General features: G+C 42.8%; 1 protein-coding gene across 7 annotated transcripts in view; it reads left to right on the top strand.

Annotated features, from left to right (window-relative positions):
• LOC116849366 (acetylcholine receptor subunit alpha-like) overlaps positions 1 to 8,749 on the top strand; it is a 93,964-nt gene that overhangs the window by 13,546 nt on the left and 71,669 nt on the right. The window contains exon 1 of one of the 7 annotated variants that reach the window (XM_032826452.1): positions 30 to 187. The exons of 5 other annotated variants lie outside the window; for them this stretch is intronic. The gene's annotated coding sequence lies outside the window, so the exon portion shown is untranslated. Of the gene's footprint in view, positions 1 to 29; positions 188 to 291; positions 599 to 8,749 lie in introns of those variants that run through there. One more of the 7 variants, XM_032826451.1, reaches the window with a different exon arrangement.

Genomic DNA, 8,749 nt, shown 5'->3' with positions numbered 1-8,749 from the left:
GTGTCGGTGGTGGTAGCAGCGAGAGAGCCGTTCTCTACTCTCGTGCGCTCCTCGCCGTCGTCGCCGTCGTCGACGCGCGTCGCGGCGCTCGAGAGCGTTCCCTCTCGGAACACCTATCTGATCGTTCGCGGCGCTCCTCCGCTACACCACTCCGGTACACCATTCCGTTCCGGTGTACACTCCTCCGGTACGTCCGTATCGGATCTCGAAGCACCGACGAAATCGACGAGAGTAAGAGAGACAGAGAAAGATAGAGAGAGAGAGAGAGAGAGAGAGAGAGAGAGAGAGAGAGAGAGAGAGAAGAAGGCAGAGAAAGAGAGAGAGAAAGAGCGCGCGCGCGCGCGTCTCGTTAACGACACGTCGCGCCCGCTGTTCACGCGTGCACGTCGCGACGCCTCGCGACTGCTCCACGGAGACGTCCTCAGGGTAGCTCGCGGTGGAGCGCGTAAGGTTATAACCCTGCCCCGTTGTTGTCATCGTCGTTGTCGTCGTCGTCGCCGTGGGTGGTGGTGGTACTAGTGCCGGTGCTGGTGATTGCCGTCGTCGTCGCGGTCGCGTCCAGAATTGTTGTTGTTATCGGACGCAGCTTGCACAGGGGGTGAGTATCGGACATAACCCTTTCGCCACTGACTCGTCCAATTGATCCTGGCTCGTTCGCGCGTTCTTCCGAAGACGCGGGGGCGAATCGAAACGACGCGTGGAGAGTGCGCGTATATTACGGAGCGAGGGCGCAGCGCTTTAAGGGGTTAACTGGCCACTCTCTGTGTTCGTGTCCTAGCGAGGGTTGTCACGAGTAACCTACTTGGCAGTTTTCGCAGCCCCTTGTGTTTACGTCGCGCCTCTCTCCCTCTCTTGCTTTTCGCCCTCGTTCTGTTTCTGTCTCTCTGCCTCTCTCTCTTTCTCTTCGTCTCGCTCTTTCTTTTACTCGGTTGAGGGTGGTAAACACGCGCTCTGCAGAAACGTCGATCGGTCTCACGGACGGCACAGAGAGGATCTCGCTTGCGAAATAACCTCGGCAAGTCGCGTCGTTTTGGTCGAGTTCTCTCCACTTGGTTGTCGCACCCGTACAATGAGAATTACCGGCGGAAATTGATATCTGTATATAGGAAGTCTCGACGAATTCACAAACTTTTCAATGCCGCGGAACGCACAAAAGTGATCTTCTTGTTTACTCACGACAATCGAAATGACAGTCGGAATAGAGCCAAATAGAGGATAATTACGATTCGGAAGTAAATCCCGCATCGTTATACTTCCCAGTGATGTAACGTAATCGGCGTTTCCTAACGATCTCGCGTCATCCCGTAAACAAGTCTCATTGTGGTTGTTAATGGTTTTATGAGATGGGTACTGCGCTCGTCACACATCGGCAAAAATTACTTTGATGACTTAATGCTGCGCTTTTATGCAAACACGAGTTAACCTGGATGAGGTTTGTTTGAAGATGAGTTGTACGTGCAGGTGAATCGGCAAAAGAAAGAAAAAATACGATAATTTATTTACGACCACTACCGTTAAATTGATTCATTTTCGCAGTACCCAATGCCATCCAATTGTTTCGACTAATCTCATATTCTTCGGTATCGTAATACTGAAAATTGTGTAAACTCATTGAATTCACATTGATTCCATTTCTGTGATTATCAATTCTATTAATCACTGATAATCCAGATATAGCAATAAATTCGCTCGATGTCGATTTATGCAAACCACTGTGAAAAAGCGATTTACAGTGATATATTTATATTTACATTTTTATCGGTCAGTTTAGCGGTCAATATCGCGCTGCGTATATTAGTCTAAGCGATAATACAATCAACCGCAGTTCGACACACTCTCTTTCCCCCATCATCTTTTTCCCCTCACAATCTGTTAAGCGCATACAGAAAAATATCATTCTACTGCTAAGACAAGCGATTACTCGGTTTTCTTCTTTTCAATGCTTATGTCTTTAACAAAAAATATTTTCTTGATAATAATCTTAAAATATACTCATCAGACATTTTATAAAAAGCTTATATTGTTATGTGCTCAAAAGAAGAATTTATTTTCTTTACTAGAATATTATAAAACTTTATTGAAGAAAAAATTGACTCTATGTAGCAGACAAGCTGTATGTTTGCACAAATTTAATATTCTTGTTTGAAATGCTAAACTTGCTAAGATCCAAAATGTACTTTGAGTAAATTAGTGCTCATGAATTTGTGATAGAGTTGCGGATATATAAATTATGAAATACTTAAAACAAGTGACATTTGAATGTAGTAGGTATTTTTTCTGTGTGCACACGAATATATATTTGAAAGCTGTAGCGAGTAATTGCATTATTCTCCCCCTAATTTTTTCACGCCTCTGTAGCTATTTGTCAATTAAAATGTCAACATGTCGGTATTCCGAAGGATCTTTGGCTTCCAAACGTGAAACATATTCTACCCTAATCCGATCTGTCCCAGTTTCCTCAAGAGCGGCTTATCAGTCAGGACTCGATTAACGAATCACCATTTTAATCGAATTTTCTTGTGGGAAACGCGTCGTAAGAGCACTCGACTTCCTCGTTTTGTTTGTCGCACGAGCGCCTGGATCGTTTTTTTTCCGCCGCGCTTCCAATTAACGTTCCCGCACGCGACTGAGTGCCCGGTTTACATATGCGCCTGCAACGGGCATTTCTGATATTAAGCCGCTCCTTTCATGCTCGATACCAGCGAAGAGAGTCGCAAACAGACTGCCTTCTTTTCTCGTACACGCCGGATCTGCAGAAATAACGGGCTTGCACGTTTTCGCGCTCATTTCCTCGGCAACATGGATGTTCTTTGAAATTTATGCGCGTCGCCGCTCACTCGCGTTTAAAAACTTGGGGATGGCGGTCGTGTAACGTTAAAAAGGGACAAGCACAGGGTGTATCTTCCGGGAACCTTGATTTTAATTTCTACAGGGAATTTTGAAACTAGCACGAAAAGTCATACTTTTTCCTAATTAAATTACTTAAGAAATATATTTAACGTCAAAGAAATATCGCGCAATATAACTAACGATCTCCGTCAAGATTTCTTCTGAGAAATTTTTAGGTGTATCTTTCTCTTTTAACGAAGATACATTTGCATAGCAAATTTGTTAAAAAATTTATAGAGGAAGAAATGCGCGCGCGACACATTTTGCACGCTGTTTAGAGATAAATGTGTTCTACTCTTTTGTAGAAGCGTAATGTTTCGCGCTACGCCGTAACGGATGTCGCGTCTAAGGGAAACAGTCAGCAGGGCCGTGTAAATCCGGAACAACTTAATGGTAGGCTAATTTATCGCGTTAAGTTAGCTTAACAACGTGACAGAGACAATTCGCCGCGATCGTCGTCGCGGGAATTCGGAATTACGATTTGCAGCACGTGAGCGACGAACCAATCACACGCGGCTATTATTTACTGGGCAGTAAAGCTCGCGCGCGCGGCTAAGGAGTTTACGCGCTGAAGGCGGATTTCATCGCTTTCACATGAAATCCAGCTTAATTCTCGTAAAATTTTAACGGTTACTCGCGCGCGCATAGACGTGTATATGGTGTGTGTATGCGCACATACATAAGTGTATGTATCATGATTGAATCTTCTATAAAATTTAGTTGAACGTGTATATATCTCCATAAATCATGAATATTTACAGTGGTATATTTACATATTTAGGCAGTGTGTTCTGGAGGGCAGTATGTTTGAAAGGTCGCAAAAAAATACATTTCCGGAATTTTTTGTAAAGTAACGAATAAACCGAATAACGGGAAACTTTGCATATTCTTTAAGACTTATTTATATAAACCTTTAAGATTTATTTATATAAATTATAAGAATATAAAAATATATTCTTGTCTAAGTGATAAAAATACCCTTTTTTTGTACGTTATTTCTTGGTCGCTATGAGCTCGTAAAAAAAAAACTTATACGGTCGGTACGAATAATTCTGGCTCTCCTAAGTATCTGAACCAACAATTTTCTCATTTAGAAAAAATATCGCTATCGTCTGAATTAGAATTAAACCAATATTATTATTCTAGACAAGATAGCGTGCGGCCTTTTTATTAAAAAATTTTAGTTTTCTCTCAAAATATTGTTAGTGTTTCATTAAAAAAAAAAAAAAGAACTAATAAATGTATAATGCTTGTTCTAGTTTAGACGATATATACACTTCTTCTGAACAAGAAAATATTTTTCCGTTTTAGATATCAAATCCAGTAGTAAGAAGTAGGAAGTAAGAGTAAGAAATTGATCAATCATAGTTGATTATTCTTCTCATATTCGACTGTGATTGGTCAATTTCTTATTCTTACTTCCTATTTCTTATTACTTACTATCATTGTAGAATGGGTTTAATGCGTAGTCTACAATGGCAGTAGGAGTAGTAGTAAGAAATAAGCAGTAAGCAAATTGACCAATTCCATTCTTACGTTTCAAAAATAATCAATTGTGATTGGTCTATTTACTTACTGTTTATTTCTTACTACTACTCCTACTGCCATTGTAGAAGACGCTTAAGAGAGTTATAATCATTTACACTTAATGACCAGGATATAACATACAAAAGAAAGATGCTTTTGTTACTTAAACAATAAAAATATATTGTTAAAATAAGGTTAAAAGAATTATTTTCCTATAAAGAATTCCGGAAAAAATACCTTTTTTGCGATTTTTCAAACTAGAATATCCTTTTAAACGCACATATGCCCGCACGCGCAATTCTACACATTAATCAATGGATCACGGTTAAACAATATATGGGAAATCCGTGAAAATTTTTCACTACTTTTCTCTCTCTCTCTCTCTTTCTCGCTCGCTCGTTCGCTCTTTGTTCGAGTGAAAAATGCCGGCGCGATCATATTTTTGCCGCTATTCGTATCTCTTCCGGGAAAGGACGTTGAAATCTCGTTAATTTATATTAATACTCCACGTGTAAAGTCCGTGCATGTAAGAGCCTGTATCTGTATAAATTAGCAGAGTAATGATACGTTCGAGCGATATCGATGGAACAGCAGTTTCAGCCGTTCCCTTTCCCTTTAGAGGATTCGGCGACTGACCGAGTGAAGTCGTTCAAAGGAAAATCTCATTCGACACTTGTCGTCGTCATCATTGCGCACGCGAGTATTATATATGTATATGGCTCGTGCTTAACATCATTCTGCGGAGATTTCATTTGCGCGAAATGTCGACTATAAAGCGCCTCCGCCGTTGACCTCGGAATTAGTAACAGCGTTTCGGGGGAGTGCTGAACACGCCGCAGGAATGAAATGATTAAAACTTTCATCGCCGCCCCTCTCATCAGCGTTGACTGCGCACTTGTCGCGGCAATAAGGCGACGGTGCGCGAATACGCGATTTCGGAACCGCGAAAGGATATTAACATACGAGACATCCAATAAAATCGGAGATGGAAACCCCGAAACTGAATCGTGCCTGAAAGCCCGAGAGAGAAGAGCAACTCTTCGCGGAAGTTTCCCAAGTTCTCAACCGCCGACTTCCGAAATTAGGAGTCTAATAGTGTAGGACTGAATCGCGATTCGTTCTACGCAACAGTTCGCGAATCGAAAGGTCTTGAAAGCAAAACACCGCTTGAAGCCAAAAGCTATTTGCATCAGGCTTTTTTTCCTCTTGAAAGCGTGATACGATCATTTTGTAGAATATATAGTTCCGTTGTTCCTTTTTCTTTTAATTTCATGTTTATCCTTCTTTCTCTCCCCGGCACGTAAAAGGCCAAAGCTTTAGACGGCTGTGTTGTTTCACGCTCTTATTAGCTTGTCGAATAAAACGAGATGCTCCTTTAATGTCGCTCGCGGTATATTGTTAATTGCTTCGCTCCACGGCCTTCGCTTTGAATAAATTTTTCCTTCCGGGGGGAAAAAGTGCTTTCATCCGAACCGCGCTTCTTCTTTCCTTTTTTCCCCTCCTCTTTTTCTTTTTTGGCGCGCGGATAGTGTGAGGGGGCGTGTATACAATATTATCCGGCGAGCTTCCAAAGAATGTCGTGCAATTTCGAGGGCACAAAGGGGCCGGCAAGGAGATATCGTTGAAGTTCACCCTGTTCCCCCCGCGGCATCAGAAAATCTCATCGAACCAAGTTAAAGGATATTTGTTCAGCGCGTAATGTTGAAATGTCATCCCGATATACTGGAGTCTTCCCTTCTGCTTCGCGCCGCAACGATTTGATTTCCTGCCGGTGTCTTTGGATTTTCCGATACGGCGTGTCGTGCGTATTTTATGTCTCTTTGCCGATACAAAAGTGGCGTTCGTGCCCAGCAAGCAGACACGCCGACGGCGACCGATAAGAGCTTGAATATGCTTCCATGATAAAAGCCGATAGCCCCTGTGCGAGAATCTTCGTGTGTTGCTTATCGACTTACAACCTCGGAAAATGGCCGCTCCTGACGAGGCGCAAACTGTCGTCAGTAGACAGGCGACGCCCATGTTACGCGGTAATAATATTCATCGAGGGTGCTCCTCGATTTCATCAAAAGTCGATCAGCGCCCCATGAAAAGCTCTCGATGGCCCGATCTCGCGCAGGTCGAAACGAGTTCGTCAAACGTCCATTATCGAGGAGTGAAAATTTTCCCCAAAATTTGTGTACTCTCCCATCAGTCAGTAAAGTCTAAGAAGCTGTCTTTTCGTGTACTCGACAGTATGTCAAAAAAAAAAAAGAAAAATAATCATGTCGCGTGAAGTTGTAAAGATCGAGGGCAGATGTGTAATAATATTCCACGCGAATACATCAAGTGTGATCATCGAACTTGCAATTTTCCTTCGAATTACGCTGCAGTACATAGCTCTCTTGTGCTCCACGAAGGTACCGTAAACAGCCGCGTAAACGTGGCGGCAATGGATTGCGATAATTCCGCCGCGTAACGGCCGAATAACAATCTCGGCGATCAAATTACGTCGGCGGGAATTAAGGAGGCGTGCAAAGCAAAGTACAATTAACAAACACGCCCCGCCCCAAACCGCATAATACATGCCGCCATCGTTGCAACACCTCGCGCGACGCGTCCTGTTTTCGACATAAAATGCGAGGCTCTCTCCGGTGTAGCGCGTACATTCGCGATTTACATAGGACATAGATTTACGCTTAAGCGTTTACACACATATATCTTAGAAAGTTAAGAACCGTTTAGGAGGGATAATTGATGCGAAGATATATCGCACGAGAAATGGTGAATTTATCGCCTTTCGTGAGACCGCAACAGGCAGCATTCTTACGCGCTTTGTTTTCATCTCTCTCTCTCTCTCTCTTCTCCTTTTCATGAAGAATAAAGCCGCGGCATGGCGACTGTGAAGTGACCCGGCGAATCGTTTGTTCCGATGCATTTGAACGGTGCATAGCAGCCGTATTAGGGAGCTGATCAAGTATCCTGTATTTCCAGGTGCATTAGCGAGCTGTCTGAAAGCTCGCAATAAATTATGCGACAATCGACTCTCTCGCTTCCTCGCTTCTATTTTCCTCGTTCCTGATCCACATCGTTGTGTTCCGTTCTCGTTAGGATGGCTGCTTTAAAGGGCAAACTCCCGCTTTGTTATTATTTGAACAGGGCTGAACGGGAGGAGAATCGATAAATTCACGTTCGGCATCTTCTCGCGCCGGAGTCGTGGCATTAGCCGGAGATTAACATTACCGCTATTTACACGGACGGCGCGAATGCGGAAAATAAACGCGGCGGAGGCGACGGAAAATTAGCGTAAAGCATACTAGAGAGAAATGTCATAAGGTATATCGGTATAATTAGGTCTCAGAAAATTTTACACGGAAAGCACATATTGCAATCGTGAGGTGAATGTGTATTTTTAGGATACTATGTTTATCAGGAGGGATTCTTTGAACATTTTTATCTGTCTCTCCTCGCGATTAATTTCCTGACTAATATATTGGAAACTACATTACGAGAAAATGAAACAAACTATAATAACATCCGTTAGATTCGTCGAATGTTATCAAGACACTGTTTTGCGTCTTTCGCCGCACAGGAAAAGAAGGAGGAAACGCGTCCTATTTTATAAAAATTGCAGCCGGGGTTCGGGGCAGTATACATAAATACGGTAAGCGGCACTATGTTTTGCCGCGACAAGGAGATAACGACGCTTAATTGCATAAAGCAATATGCGGGGATAATAAAAGTGCCCGCGGCACTTGGCGGCAGGCGCTTTCCCGTGCCACTTGCCACTCAACGCGATTTTCTCGTCAGTTAATGCCTCCCATTAGAGTCTTTAGGGTAGCGTCCTTATCAGCTTAAAATTTTCCACGATTACTTAAACGCCGATTACGATAATCGGCGAATAATCTTCCCATGAGCGCTGTCGGATGCTGCTATTCACGAAAACACCGAAACTTAATCCCTTGAATTGATTCATATCAACTTCAATCCCTCTACGAAAATTCTCGCGTCACCTTAGAGAAATTAATACAGATTTGTGTACGAGGGTGGTCTGAAAAGTTTCCGACCTCAACGTGAAGATAGCAGCACTTGTAAATAAAAGCTAGTGAATTTCGTTGTTCATCTGTTGACAGTTACTCACCGAAGTTTCAGCCATTTTGGACTCGCAGTTGTTATGTAACAGTCGTTTGAGTAAGTTGATGTGAGTGTTTTTGTGAAAATGGACAAAATCGAGTATCGAGCTGTCATTAAATATTTGTTTTTGAAAGGCAATACGCCTACGCAAATCAAAGATGAGTTGGATTCTGTGTATGGGGACTCTGCACCATCATTTACGACAGTGAAATTTTGGGCCGCT

The sequence above is a fragment of the Odontomachus brunneus genome, unplaced genomic scaffold (genome assembly GCF_010583005.1).
Source record: "Odontomachus brunneus isolate Ranch 3 - 2012 unplaced genomic scaffold, Obru_v1 Obru_scaffold_113, whole genome shotgun sequence".
Taxonomy (NCBI): Eukaryota; Metazoa; Arthropoda; class Insecta; order Hymenoptera; family Formicidae; genus Odontomachus; species Odontomachus brunneus.
This window is presented reverse-complemented; position numbering and strand designations above follow the sequence as displayed.